The 15,514-nt window shown below is 39.5% G+C and overlaps 1 long non-coding RNA gene across 2 annotated transcripts; it reads left to right on the top strand.

Annotated features, from left to right (window-relative positions):
- Window positions 1–4,108: 4,108 nt before the first annotated feature.
- On the top strand, window positions 4,109–8,614 carry LOC118564163. 2 transcript variants are annotated; one of them, XR_004931692.1, is made up of 7 exons: window positions 4,109–4,242; window positions 4,348–5,406; window positions 5,503–5,613; window positions 6,479–6,755; window positions 6,838–7,021; window positions 8,294–8,346; window positions 8,445–8,614. It is a non-coding gene; the product is annotated as an uncharacterized LOC118564163 (long non-coding RNA). The 2 variants fall into 2 exon arrangements; XR_004931691.1 differs by having other exon boundaries at window positions 5,503–6,755.
- Window positions 8,615–15,514: the final 6,900 nt, after the last annotated feature.

Raw genomic sequence — 15,514 nt, 5'->3', positions numbered from 1 at the left:
ATCTGCTTAGCAACTTTCCTGTCTGTTGTGCTATGTGGCTGAGGGCTGTGGATATGCTATCCTACTCAAGCTGACAGGAGCTGCCTGCTATAAAATCAATACAACTGTTTTTCCTCTTCACCTCTGTCTCTCAGGCAGCAGCTTCTCCTGCTGACATTAAATCAATGAGTCCTGAAAATGATTAGCAGGTTCAAGTGTAGGTCATTTCACGTAGTTACACAGTACCTCATTTCAAATAATTAAACTGATCATATTTACTGTAATGAAACACAAGAAGCAGAGAAAACTTGGTGTCAAGCTTTCAATAAATCTTCTTAGTAAATGTTTTTTTCAAATAGTAAAAATGGAAGGAACCATATTTGTAATGGTTTAATTTCTATTTTAGTTTACACACAAATGTGGTTTCTTTGTGTTTCGCTTAATAGAACGGTTTTACACTGGTTTACAGGGGTTTACAGTGTTACACAAAAGTTTCAAGTAACAAAATTAACTGCAAGTTAAGAAAAGCTGCAAACTAGCTCCGCATAACAGAAGTGCTCCAGTCGAGGGTTCAGACCTTGGTGTTCTGATCCTTGGCAGAAGAAGCTGGCTCTTGGGATGTGGTACGTTACCTCTCTGGTGGGGAAGGAGCCTGAGCTAGTGCGCAAGGTTGAGAGGTTACGGCTAGAAATAGTCGGATATACCCTCGACGCATTGCTCTGGCTCTGGAACCAGTCTCCTTGAGAGGGGCTGGACATTCTTCCACTCTGGAGTTGCCCCTGGTGAGAGGTGCCAAGTAGGAGTGGGCATACTTGTTGCCCCTCATTTTGGTGCTTCTACATTGGGGTTTACCCCTGTGAACGAGAGGGTGACCTCCCTCCGCATACGTGTGGGGGCACGGGTTCTGACTGTTTGTGCTTGTGCACTCAACAGCAGTTCAGATTACCTACCCTTTTTGGAGTCCTTGGAGGGGGTACTGGAGAGTGCCCCTCCTGGAGAGTGCCCCTCCTGGGGACTCCCTTGTTCTCCTGGGGGACTTCAACACTAACGTGGGCAATGACAGTGAGAACTGGAGGGGCGTGGTTAGGAGGAATGACCCACCTGATCTGAACGCGAGTGGTGTTCTGTTGTTGGACTCTGTGCTCGTCATGGATTGTCCATAACGAACATCACGTTAAGGGTGTGCATATGTGCTCTTGGCACCAGGATACCCTAGGCCATAGTTCTATGATCGACTTTGTTGTTGTTGTTTCATCTGACCTGCGGCCGCATGTCTTGGACACTCGGGTGAAGAGAGGGGTGGAGATCTCCAACCAACTACTACCTGGTGGTAAGCTGGCTCTGATGGTGGGGGAGGAAGCCGGTCAGAACTGGTAGGCCCAAACGTATTGTGAGGGTTTGCTGGGAACCTCTGGCAGAGTCCCCTGTGAGACAGAGCTTTAACTCCCACCTCCGGGAGAGCTTTGAACACGTCCCAAGGGAGGTGGGGGACATTGAGTCTGAGTGGACCAGAACCAGGCTTAGTGTGAACGCTCATCTGCCTCGATTGACTGGGGGTTAGAGAAGACAGAGCACAGAAGCACACATTGATCAAGGAATCTGTTCTACATTATATGGTAATAGCGGGTGATCTGTCTCACCTGGATGATGTCACAGCTAATAGAACGTCAGACCAGGTGTACAGAGTATGAAGAAAACAAAATTACAGAAAAAAAGGAAAAAGTTCAAATAACAACCAACAATGCAAATTTCAGAACAGTAGGAGAACTCAGCAGAGTGAGAAAAATAGATCCAGATGTATTCCAGCAGCCTAAGCCTATAGCAGCATAACTATAGAGGTAGCTCAGGGTAATATAAACCACTCTAACTATAAGCTTTGTCAAAAAGGAAAGTTTTAAGATTAGTCTTAAAAGTAGACAGGGTGTCTGCCTCACAGACCAAAACTAGGAGTTGGTTCCACAGGAGAGGAGCCTTGTAGCTAAGGGATCTGCCTCCCATTCTACTTTTAGAGACTCTAGGAACCACCAGCAGACCTCCAGCCTGAGAGCAAAGTGCTCTGTTGGGAACATACGGGGTAATCAGAGCTCTGATATATGATGGAGCTTGACTATTAAGGGCTTTATACGTTAGAAGAAGCATTTTAAATTCTTTTCTTGATTTAAAAGGAAGCCAATGAAGGGAAGCTAAAATTGGAGAAATATGATCCCTCTTGTTGATTTTCATCACAACTCTCGTTGCAGCATTTTGGATCAGCTGAAGACTTCAAACTGCATTTTGTGGACTTCCTGATTGTAAAGAATTGTACTTGTCCAGCCTTGAAGTTACAAATGCATGGACTAGTTTTTTATGAAGGCAGATTTGTGTCTTTATTATTCAATCAAAAAAAAGGTTGCTTCAATCAAAAAATATATTTTCAATTAAAAAAACGTCACTTCAATGAAAAAAAAACTTTTCAATCAAAGAAAAAAAGTATTTGAATCCAAAAATATATTTGACACTCAAAGAAATACATTTGAACACTGATTTTCTTTGATTGAAAATGTTTTCTTTGATAGAAGTCCGTTTTTTGTTTTTTTGTTTGAAGCAACGTTTTTAATTGAAGTAGCATTGTTTTTTGATTGGACCATATAATGGGTAGGACATTTGTGTCTTTATCATTCAATCAAAAAATAAGTTGCTTCAAACAAACAAACAAGAGAATCAATAAAAAAAGTCACTTCAATGAAAAGATAAACGTTTTCAATCATAGAAAATAGTTTTTAAATGCAAATAAAATATTTGAGACTCCAAAAATTGCATTCAAACACTTTTTTTTAATTGAAAATGTTTTCTTTGATTGAAGTAATTTTTTTGTGTATGGGGTATATATGGGTAGGACATTTGTGTCTTAATCATTCAATTCCAAAAAGTTGTTTCAATCAAAAAAAATATTTTCAATTAAAAAAATAATTTTTTTTTTAAGTGAAAAAAGTTTTGAATTTCAGATTTTTTCGTTTGAATTACTTTTTTTTTTTTTGAAGCTCAAAAAGTTTTGAAGTTCAAATTTTTTCGATTGAATCATTTTGGAACAAACGTACCGTGGTGGGCGGGTGCTTCTCTATTGGTCAGACATGTTTGATTGACAAGTGTCTACACCAACGACGTCTTTCTGACAAAGAAGTCATGTTCGCCACTCCCCAGAAAGCTTTTTACCAGCAAGCCAGGGAGCAGCGGTGAAGTTCTCTGTAAGTAGCTAAAACAGGTTGAAAATAATTGGTGTCATGTTATTAGCTTATTCTGTTGGTATTTACCATAAATTGTACGCTTACTAACTTAGTTCACGGTGACGAATGTTTGTGATGGTGTGAGGTTAGATATCTTCAGACAGGCAAGCAAAGTGGGCGAACGGCTAGTTGATAACGTTCGCCGATGCCCCCCACACACTCAGCAGCAGCAGCAGCTTGCTATGTGCTAATGCTGTGTTATGTTCTACTAAGTGACGTCGTTAGTGCTCAAAGAACAGACAAATGCCCACAGCGCTGTCTGTTTAGTAGATGCTTTTAATTTGAGAGCGGGACATAGGCTGCTATGCTGTTGTTACATCAAGCTGCATGCTCTCACTACTGACCCGCCACAGCTGCGCTCTCACTACAGGGGAACTACGGCAACCGTGGAAGCTTAAACAAGTCGATCTACTCTTTTTAAGCTAGTGTGTGCAGTGTGCACTCATTAGATAAACTGATATCAGTTTATGGATACGTATTTATGGATGGATAGATAGATAGATTGATAGAATTAATGCACACACAAAGAAAGAAATAACAGACTGTTTAACATGGTGTATGATTGTGTATTTGTTTTCATTTTCAGCAATAGACAGCTAAATACTAAATATGGAACAGATTATTCAATTCCTGAAAATAATCACGACCACAACTGCGTACATCACTTGGTTTTAGGGTGCTAGGTGCAAGAATGACTATAAACCAAAATTACAAGTAATTGGAACTCTCATTTGATCACCAGTTCACTACCCCTGTACTTGGCCGCTGCAAGGCTCACAGAGATAGATCTGTAGCTTCAGGAACGTGCTCCTTTAGTTGAAAGTCCTTCTGACAACAACTAACCCTGCTGTTTGTATTTTGTTTATTTAGATTTCTAATATAATATAGTATTGTCCTGTCAACCAATCACAAGTCTTGCCTTATTCTGTGTTCTCTTCTTTCCTCTAGAGCATAGTCTTCATTTTGTTTTCACGATTACCTTGGCTGACACACACGTCATGTAAGTTAACTGATTTTCATTCTATCAGGATTCTTTTGATAGAATGAATTTTAAAAAGCTGTGTTAAAATAGTTCTTCTCTTTTTCTGCTAATTTTAATTTGCAGGCATCCAATGGCACAACAGCTGCTACTGAGGTTAAAAGATAGATTGATTTCTGTCATCAATAGAGTACCTATTGATTTTGAGTACCTCCTATTTGTCTCCACCCAAGAGTTGCAGTTTATTCAAGCTGGCACACAATACTTGGATATTCCTGCAGAGTTGGTGGATGGTCTGCAAGAGTTGATTTCAGTGCTCAGTTCACATCTGTCACAGAATACAGTTCCTCCTCTATTTAGTGATGTAGCCACAGTTTGTTGGAGTGGGAATATAGGACGGCCAGAACTTCAAATGAGTCGTGACACACTACAGACATTGCTGGATACCTCTTTACCCCTAGTTCATTTAGCAGAAATGCATGGCATTTCAAGGTCAACTCTTTACAGAAGAATGAAGGACCACAACATATCAGTGAGGGCATGCTATTCTTTAATTTCTGATGAAGAATTAGAGCAGAAAGTCAGAGCCATTAAGGGAAGGATGCCGCATGCGGGCTACAGAATGGTCAAAGGAAATCTCCGAGCAATGGGTCTTCGTCTTCAATGGAAAAGAGTGAGGCTGTCTTTGCAACGTGTAGATGGTGCAGATATCATTTCCAGGATGATTCAGCTTCATTGCATTGCTCGACGACGGTACTCTGTTCCTGCTCCCCTGTCTCTTGTCCACATTGATACAAATCATAAATTGATAAGGTAAATTAATGTCTTGTCTGGCAGAACTTATTTTACATTTATATGATGTTGCTTGTTGATCAATGCACTGTGTTGTATGATGTGGGAGTTCTATATAAGCCTGTAATAAACAATGAATAATATATTTTTTTAAATCCATTTTTTTAAAGGTATAACATTGTCATCTTTGGAGGAGTAGATGGATTTTCCCGGAAGTTAAATGTTTTCTATTCATTCACAAGCTATTTACCCTCATTAATAAGTTCACAACATACATGGTACGCATCTACCTCTTTCATAGATTTTGTATCTGGACACAGCAGCTAACAACAAAGCATCAACTGCTTTTGGATTCTTCATGGAGAGTGTTCAGAGAAATGGATGGCCCTCCAGGTATATATTTAATTGCAGGAGAAATAAAAGAATGAGGTGCTGCTGATTATGAAGTTATGTCATATATGGGGGGAAAAGCATTTGCTTTTCTTGCAGAGTGAGGGCTGATCAAGGGGTGGAAAATGTCGACATTGCCAGGTGTATGTTTACTGTCCGAGGAACAGGCCGTGGAAGCTTTATAGCAGGCAAAAGTGTCCATAACCAGAGGTAACAAAATGAACTTGTCAACATCGGCTTTTTTGATAATCCTACTCATACTGGTGGAGTAAGCAGTACTCTGCTTTTGTGCAACAAAAGACCATTTTTTATAGTAGCCGCTTTGACAGAGCTGAAGGTAAACTATTATTTTAATAAGACTGACAAGAAGCATTAATTATATTATGTTTGTGTTTTGTTGGTCAATTATATCAGTCTGACCGGATGTTGGTTTATCCTCTGTCAAGATGGCTGCTTTCCAACATGCTCCATGGCATGCTGGTTATAGTTGGCAGTCATAGCTTATATTGGACAGTGTACACACCTGGCACCTTTGCTCTCTCCTATACTCTCCACTCCTGATTGAAATTTCCCGGTTATGAACTAGGGCTGCCACTTCTGATTATTTTGATAATCGACTAGTCATCAGTTATTCTGGTGAGTAGTTGATTAATGAGATCAGATGTAAATTGAAGCATATTCACAGCACCACTCAAAAGTTTAGACACTTACTCCTTGAATCGGATGAAAAATGCTTATTCTCATACGTGTGTGCTTTTATATAAATGTCAGCATACAATTCAATAAAGCTGACCAGACAGAAAGGCAGCAGAATGTACAGAGGCAATCTTGTGATGGAAAAAACAAGGCTTTAAAACAATAAACAAGCAGTCAATTATTAAAATAATTGCTAACTACTGATAGTCAACATAATCACAATTAATTTGCTAATCAAGGTAGACCTAGTGTGAACTAACAGAAAAACACACCGGCTTAAAAGTAGATGCATCACTTAAAAACCATGAATTCCATTTGTTAATGAAAATACAACACCATTGTCTCTTTTTCTAACCATTGGCTGTTGGCCTCTTTTCAGTGTGGAACGCTTATGGAGAGATGTTTGGAGTTGTGTAACGTCAAACTACTACAATGCACTACACAGCTTAGAGGAAGAGGGCTTCATTGACCTGTCTAATGAGATCCACCTTTTCTGTGTGCAATATGTGTTCATACCTCGTCTGCGGTCAGATCTACAGCATTTCATAGACAGTTGGAACAATCATCCAATCTGCACAGAGGCAAACCTTACACCTCAACAGATGTGGAACATTGGAATGCTTCAAGCACCTGTGCCTGAGCCAAACTATGCAGAGGTAGGCATGAAATAATTGATTGGCATGACAGTTTTTTCCTCAAGAACTTTGTCATCATTAATGTGTTTGTTGGCTTGTGCAGCTTCAGCACATTGAACATCAGGAGGAGGTATCTGAAGACACTGACCATGGGGTTGTTGTTCCTGATACTCCATCCCCCCTCTCTGCAGAGAATCTTGCTCTGCTGCAACATGAAGTGAATCCTAACTCTGACTCCTTATCCTTTGGTCGGGACATATACCTGCGTGCTCTTCATTTTGCAATGAGTGAGTCACACTCCACACTATTAGGTGCTTCATGATTATAGCAAACATGTTTAAAAAAAAAAATACATTCCAAATTATTTCAATGTTATGCTTAGGCCTGGAATAAAAACCGATAAATCGATTTATTGCATAAGTTAAAATTAACGTAACAATTTTTCTGGCCTCAATATATTTCTGTGTGCTTGCGTGTATTTGTTTTACTCGTCTCTCACCTCCAAAGATGCTGGATGACAAGAGGGTTCACTCTGTGCATTGGTCTCACAGGGTTCCTGCAGATCCATAGAAACTCTTAAAAGGCATTGAATTGTTCAATATAAATCTAAGGCCTTGATTGATATTAAAATGTCTTAACTCTGTCTTTCAAAGGTCTTAAAAATTTTAACGTCATAATAGGGTTTTATTTTGTAATCCATCTGAACTATTAAAATAATTAAAAGTAATTTTTTTTTAAATAATTTACTGAACGGCTTGCTGTAACGTCTTGCGCTATCCCAATTGCAGAAACCTTAGTGTTTCTGGCCAGAAAACCTTGCAACTTTCCATGTCCCTGACCCGGTGGCAATGTCACGGCTCTGTTCTTGTTCTCGTAGTAAAACAAACAGCTTTATGGTAGCCCAATGTAAGTCCATTGGCATTAATAACAGTGTTATGAAGTTTGCTATTTATAAGCGATGGCTGGCTTGTTTTTTATTAAGTCACTTATAAATATAAGTGCTTGTTTTATACCCTAAAGTCTCTTATTTGGGCAACAAACTAGCCACTAGCAGGGTTCTCACCAGGATTTGTTTCCCGTGTAACTGTGGACAGCTGGCGGGGATGCGAGTGTTAGTGCATCGGGAGGATGGTGCGTGCGCTAGTGTGTCGATCCGTTCTATGGATGCATTCCCAAATTAACTGAAATGCCATGTCTTTTACAAGTATTTTCACATATTAAAGCAATGATATAATATATAGTGGGTTCTGCAACAATTCTCCTTGGTTAATTGGCTAGATGCCTGCAAAAAAGTGAAAAAATGACTACCTGAAATGTGCACAGCTTCTAAAAAGTTTCAAGCCAAGTCAGAAGTGGTTTCACATCTAGTAGGAAACGTTATGGTGTACAGACATGCTGTAGATAGTTTCATGCTTCAGTCATAAAATGCAAAGTGCCTTATATGTGAGCTTATCTGCCCCACTCTTACTTTTTACAAAGTCCTTGAAATACATTTGAAACATTTTTCTCAAAGCATTCTAAAAAAAAAAAAAACAACCTTTGTATGTTGATGCCCACAGCCCATGTGTAAATGGACAGACACTACTCAGACACCACTCAGCTTTGAATGAAGGTAACTAACACATGGTTACTCATATACACCTTAAAACGTTAAACTACAGGCAGTTAAGTATTTTCTGTCCAAATTTTACAATTTTTTCTGCTTGACAGCGATAACATGCCTGAGGCTTCCTGATGGATAACTACGTCACTTTACTGATCATCCCCTGGGGCTTGCTCTGTCCATAACTCCACCATTGTCTGGTCCCTGCCTTCCTGTTAATGGATTTCTACACTTCCTTTACTCACCGAGTGAGGTCTTAATATAATGGCAGTAAAATACAATGTTGTAACATGGCATACCCTGTATAGTAAATTTGAAAATACAATTATATATGAAATTTTGTCGCTTGTGTGCATTGCTTTTTTATAAGTGAACTTTTGAAATGTGAAGATATTGGTTGCTCATTAATTTTTAAATGGTAATTTTTGATCTACAATGAATAAGTGCAAGGATCTTTAAATCCTAAAATGATAACTAGTGTTGATCTTTCATTTCCATATTGTGATGTTCCTCTAAGCCAAGATGCATTTGTTATAAATATGAAAGATAATAGAGGAACTGTGTGGAATGTGTGTTGTGGAGCTCTCCAAGCTGCCGTTGCTGCTAGCTGTCCATGTAACAAAAAAAATTATGATTAAATGCTAATTAGAGCATTTAGAAAATCTCTGGGACCGGGTTGTTTTTCAGAAAAACCTGCAATGACAAAGTATTTTAAAATTAATTACCATTTAAATATGTAATAATATAGCAAGTGGGAGGGGGGTGAATAAAAGGTGACAGCACAAACATTATGTTACACTGAACATTTAAAGGCATACTATGCAACATTTTTCAGTTAATTAATGTGTTCCATACCGTTTTGGATGATTAAATGAGTCATTTCAGGTCGAACAAAGGTTTTCTCGGCCGCCCTGGGGGTCTGTGGGGGAAATACCGCACTTGCAATTGCAAGAGCTCTCAGCCCGCACACACAGAAGTCTCGCTTTACGGCGAGAACTCCATGTGTTTTTGCCCTGCCATTCACTGTATGCACGCGCGAAAGCAACAACAAAGAACCGCGTGTTAACGTCAAATAAACATGCAAGCATATCGAGTTTTATTATTATTATTATTAATATTATTTTTTTATTTTTTTTATGTAGGCGAGACGCTACCGCCGCGGCGGCCGCGGCTTGGCGAGGCGGTGGCGGTAGCGTCTCGCCAACATAAAAAATAATAATAATAAAACTGGCGAGGCGGCGGCGGCCGGCGGTGGCGGCCGGCGGTGGCGGCCGGCGGTGGCGGCGGCCGCCTCGCCAAGATAGCACTGCGGGAAGCTTGATGTTCATACCTTCACTGTGTTAGTCATTGTTTGTACAGCCGTTTTTTCCACTTTTCGTTGCGTTCGCCTGTCTGCTAAGCTCAAAACAACCGCGCCTGGCTTGACGGAGAAACCAGAACAGCTGAGCATCTTTACGACAGTGCACTTTTACTTTCGCCCTCTGGGGGGAGCCTCGCTGGAAAATCAACCCCGGTTGCATAGTATACCTTTAAAGATTTTTTTTCTGTAAGTAGTAATAGCATTTTGCAGGTCAATACATTAACATTACTGTCCGTCTCCACAAAGCTTTTCAAAGTTCAGAATAAAAATAAGTGGCAGAACAATGTCGCAGAACAGACCTGCTGTCAGTTATACATGGAATTGCGTCCAAACTGGATTACAAAGTCTTACTGCTGAGTTTGCGGATAAGAAAAGTGAAGACATGATCAGTTTTTTGAATACATTAGGTATGGTAAGCTTCAAAGTAAAGATGTTTTGTATAGTTGTACAACAAACAAGCATAATTAATATATTATGAATGAAACACCAATATCCAATTGTAGCGCGGCATGTTATGACAAAATTTACCAAAGACTAATAATAGAAGAGAGTTCACTTGTCTGTGTGTTGTTGATTCGCTGGAAATCTGCTCTGAATGTGTTTTCAAGTACATCTTCATTTAAAATGAATGATCTGAGGGCAAAACGGACACTTTTTCTAAGTGGTCGCATGCACGAATGGAAAATTTGATTAACAAAGTGTTTGCTGAGTAAAACTTTGAATATCATATAGGGGGAGTGTTGATCTAGTGGTTAGAGCAGCGTGCTTGAGCTCTGAGAAGAATGCAAGTACCCAGTTCAATCCCCACTGCCTGCACTGTGGCTCCCTAAACAAGACCCTTAAACCCAGATTGTTCCCCAGGTGTCGCACAGTGGCAGCCCACTGCTCCCCAACGGGATGGGTTAAGATGCGAAGTGAATTTCTCCACTGTGAGATCAACATGTTCATTGTATTTTATATATTCACACATCTCTAAACATAAAATAAAAAAAATCAGAATCAGAAGCATCAGACCCTCATATACTGAAGAGAATTTACTCTTTAATTCAAAATTATTTCACTGTTGAGGCAAAATACATAATAATGACTTAACAGTAGAACCTGAATCGCCCGGCTGCCATATAGGAAAATTTTAATATTCTAATCAATTAAGTTTGGGACCTGCTTGAGTGTTAAAACATTGAGTGAATAATACTGTATGTATACCAATGTTTAGAACGGATTTTCATATGACAATAAAATACATTATCATAGGATCAAATTCTAATAATGAGAATTAACAATAATCATTATAGTAACAAACCACTGTAACTACAACACAATTTGTAAAACCTATGTCACTTTCTGTAGCGGTCAACGCTTAATGGAAAATGCCATACCCATTCTTCTCTGGGAAACAAGCAGAAATGCCAAAAAGGAAATGTTTTTCAATTTTGCTTTGTATAATTTTGAGAACAGTGTATAACACTTGTTGTGCAATTATAGACTGTTAAAAGTTATTCAATGTTTCATAAATAACTCTCTGTCTGTTAAGTATTGTCTGGTGATGATCAGCTCTTAAGCTGATATCAAGACAACGGTTGAAAGGGATGAATTCGAGCACTAGCGATCTTTTAACAGCAAAACCTGCACACACATAGAATAAAGGAGTGACACTTCTTTTCAAGTTCAAGAATTTAATAACAGAAATAAAATGAACATCCATAGAACATCACTATGTAATGCTGTTTACCTGAATTAACACAATATTTCGATTAATAAATCCTCTCAAAAAACAAAACAAAACAAATTCTAAACACTGTGGTAAACTGATGGTTAACCTCCACTTCTTAAGTCTTAGAACAATAAGAAAGGGTTAAAACAGAATAAACCGTGCTAGAATTTATTTTTGACCTTATCAAGCTGAGGCATGATAAGTTGCGTGGTTGCTTTGGATTCGATCAGCTCGCCGTTTAATCTTGTTAAACATGCGACAAACTCGGTGAGAAAATCTCGGCAGATACTTTCAAAGTGTTTCTTTGCGATCATTTCTTTGGAATGGTTCCACCTTTTACCAATATGACCTTGGGATCTTGCATTGTAAAAGAGTTGACATTCATCTGGCTGCTTAGGCTTTTGTGGCAGCCTGTCCACAGACCTTTTGGTCTGCTGTATCACTGGAGAACTGGCTTTGTGTCTTTTCTTAGGCCTGTTTCCTGTCTGAAGGTTTAAGACTCTACGTTTGCTTTGTTTCCTGTCAGATTGTAAATGAGTTCTCCAAACCAGCTGGGCATATCTGCGGATCTCGTGCATGGAAAAGTTACTTTCCCTGCAATGCATGGTCACTACATAACGTACACTGTCATGTAAATTATGAAGGAACAAAGACTTGAAAAGTGGGTCCTATTCGGGACCTGGAGAATTACATCCCTGAGAATAAACGTTCCTTAAACGATAGTAATAATCTCTGGGTGTTTCATTTTTCTGTTGAATGATGCTGAAAGCGTCAAGAGTTATTGAAGCCTGATCCATGTACACAGAATATTCTTCTCTTAAAGCTTTGCAAAGAGCTGAATAACTGTCACGAATCCCTGGAGGTAGAGCTTTAATGAAAACATGAACGCTTCTAGCTGTTGTTTTCCAAATAAGCTTTAGTTTCTCACGAGATGAGGGAAATGGCAGGTCAAAGAGACAGCGTTCGACTTCCTGCAGATAATTATGAATGTTGGAATCATGATTATCTGGGTCGAACTGTTCTATGTCCTGAGCAAGGTACTCAAGTTGGCAAAAACGGAGACCGTAATTATGAGGTGGCCCTGGACCACCTGGGAAGTCAAATTGTTTATGTTCATGACCTGATAGAGGTCTGTGAACTAACTTTTGATGTAAGGAAGAATGTTCCTGATCTAATTGAGAGTTTTCCAAGGTGTGAACTCTGACATGTGGTGGGGGTTTAGGTTGGTGTGGGCCACCTGTGTGACTCTTCTGGCCCTTAGGGGGCGGCACAGAGTCAGGACAGGTGGTGGTATGAGTCAGGTGTGATGTCTGCTCATCCCTCCAATCTGAACCACCTGTGTCTGCAGAGTTGTTTACCTGGTACTCTTTGTGGCTGTCCACTGCAGCAGGATGAAGCACGGCTTCATCGTGGACAGTCTGACTTTCAGCATCTCCCATGGAGGCTGTGGAAGTACTTCCTGTGAACTCAAAATTTAGAGGTTCTGTTCTAAATTTTGGCAAGACTGGTTCTGCTCTAGGTGCCGTGTTAGAATCTGTAGAGCTGTTCTGTGATTCCAGCTCCTGCAATGATTCAACCTGCTGAGGTTGATCGTGTGAAGATATCACCTGAGGGGTGGAGAACTCACTTCTCTGGTGAGATGCAGCCTCGCTGACATCAGGAGCTTTGAGGTCCTTGGTCTCAGCTTCCTCCATCCTCACCTCGGTCTCTGAGAGCTCCAGTTTGGCAGCACTCACACTGTCTAAAACCATCTGATGCTCAACCTGTAACTGAAGAAACTGTTTAGCTTTCAGTTGGGATCTTTGCTGATGCAGCAGGGTGATCTTGCAAAGAACATCTGTAATCAGAGCATCTTTAGTTGGGTTTGCAATAAAATCCATTAGTTCCTTAATCATTTTATCGCATTCAGCAAGGTTAAGATTGTTTAAATTATTTAACTCACCTGCAGATAACTTGATGAGGTCGCCAATGACAACCTTCAGCCTCTCTATGTCTGCTTGGTCCACCAAAGGTGCAGCTTCAGATGTGAGACGTTTTGGCTCCATCTTGCTAACACAAAACAAACACAAGTTATGACAAAACTTTCAAAATAACATAAGATCCAGTCGGTGCACGCTTAGCTATGCTTTTATGTCTAAACATACATTTTGCAAATACTTATCTGTGTGTGTAGAAACAGGTGCACAGGTTGACTGTTCAACGTGCGACTTATGACGACACAATTTTTCAGTGTTAAGAACGCTAAACCTTTAGGACTTACGAGCTCTGTAGCGACTGCTTACCTTTCTTTAGGGTTTACTAGCTTTTGCGCAAGGCTTCACCTTTTAAGGAATTACTAGCTTTTTAGCTTATGCTTTTCACCTTTTTTTTTTTTTAAGGGAACTTAGCACTTTTAGATGTAAGAGCATCACCCCCCTTTTCACAAATAGGGTGACACCTCAGATTAACTAGGAGTTAAATCTGGAGACGAATACGTTCTACACAACACAAGTAAGCTTTCAAAATGTCTTGTTAGACAAGTATGCAAAGCATCTTAGGTTAGATATTTGAGCATCTAACTTTCCTGGACTGGCAGTTAATTTTGAAAGCGCATAAGTTTGGACTTTTCATTTAAGACTTGTGGTTTAAGCAAACATGAGGATAGGTCACAGCATCTGGAGACAGATGTGCAACAAATTTTGGTTCAGTCAGTTAGCTTAACTTTACAATTAAATCCACTCTGGGACTGTTGGTTATAACAGATACCTTGATTGACTCAAGCATCTGATTTTAAGCTTTTTGTAGTACAGTTTATTATCACTAGCTGAGAAGTTTTTTAGTTAACTTTTATTTTCCTAAAAGTCTAAAAATGTCACAGGTGACCTATGTCACTTTCTGTAGCGGTCAACACTTAATGGAAAATGCCATACCCATTCTTCTCTGGGAAACAAGCAGAAATGCCAAAAAGGAAATGTTTTTCAATTTTGCTTTGTATAATTTTGAGAACAGTGTATAACACTTGTTGTGCAATTATACACTGTTAAAAGTTATTCAATGTTTCATAAATAACTCTCTGTCTGTTAAGTATTGTCTGGTGATGATCAGCTCTTAAGCTGATATCAAGACAACGGTTGAAAGGGATGAATTCGAGCACTAGCGATCTTTTAACAGCAAAACCTGCACACACATAGAATAAAGGAGTGACACTTCTTTTCAAGTTCAAGAATTTAATAACAGAAATAAAATGAACATCCAGAGAACATCACTATGTAATGCTGTTTACCTGAATTAACACAATATTTCGATTAATAAATCCTCTCTACTAGGCTAGTGAAACTTAACTAAACTACTAAGCAAAATGAAGATAAAAAGAAGCTAAGCTAAGGAACTATTTACAAAAGACAAACAAAAGTGGTTGATCATAATCAGAATACTTCAGTGAATCCTGGTTCACTACAGATCTGATTAACAAAAACATGGAATGGAGTTAAAACATTTGCCATGTATTTCAATCCATTCGCAATGCAAAGCCCAAGTCAAACAAAACATTATTTGTTGAAATAATATTCTGAGGACCATTTGTCCTGTAAAATCATTTAATGGGGTACCGCGCGCGAGCTATTTTTAGAAACACAACGTCACGATGACGTCACATCACGTGGTACGCAGTGGGGCAAACTCCGGAAAGCCGCCGTTGTTTTGCTGTAAAAGAGACGTGCGTTAGCCTAGGTTTTACTCGGTAAACGACTGCTTTTTCCAAATCTAAGACCATGGTTTTTAAACATTGTTGCTATGGAACGTGCAACAGCGACTCGAGTTACGCTGATCGGCCGCATATGAAGGATGTTTTCTTCAAGACTGCCAAGGAGAAATGTGTGCGCTGGGAACACCGGGGCAGTCGGCCTACACAACAGTTCAACCCGGAAAAAGTTACCAAATTCAAGTACATATGTAGCAAGCATTTTGTTGGAGGAAAGGGCACAACCGAAGAACATCCTGACCCAATTCCAGCGACATCAAGTCAAGGTAAGAGTATTTTGGTGGCCGACATGTTAATAAAGTAGCGCCTGCTACCATGACAGCATATAGGCTATCATGGTAGCAGGCGCTAACATGATAGCCTG

This window comes from Fundulus heteroclitus, chromosome 1 (genome assembly GCF_011125445.2).
Source record: "Fundulus heteroclitus isolate FHET01 chromosome 1, MU-UCD_Fhet_4.1, whole genome shotgun sequence".
In the NCBI taxonomy this organism is placed as follows: domain Eukaryota; kingdom Metazoa; phylum Chordata; class Actinopteri; order Cyprinodontiformes; family Fundulidae; genus Fundulus; species Fundulus heteroclitus.
This window is presented reverse-complemented; position numbering and strand designations above follow the sequence as displayed.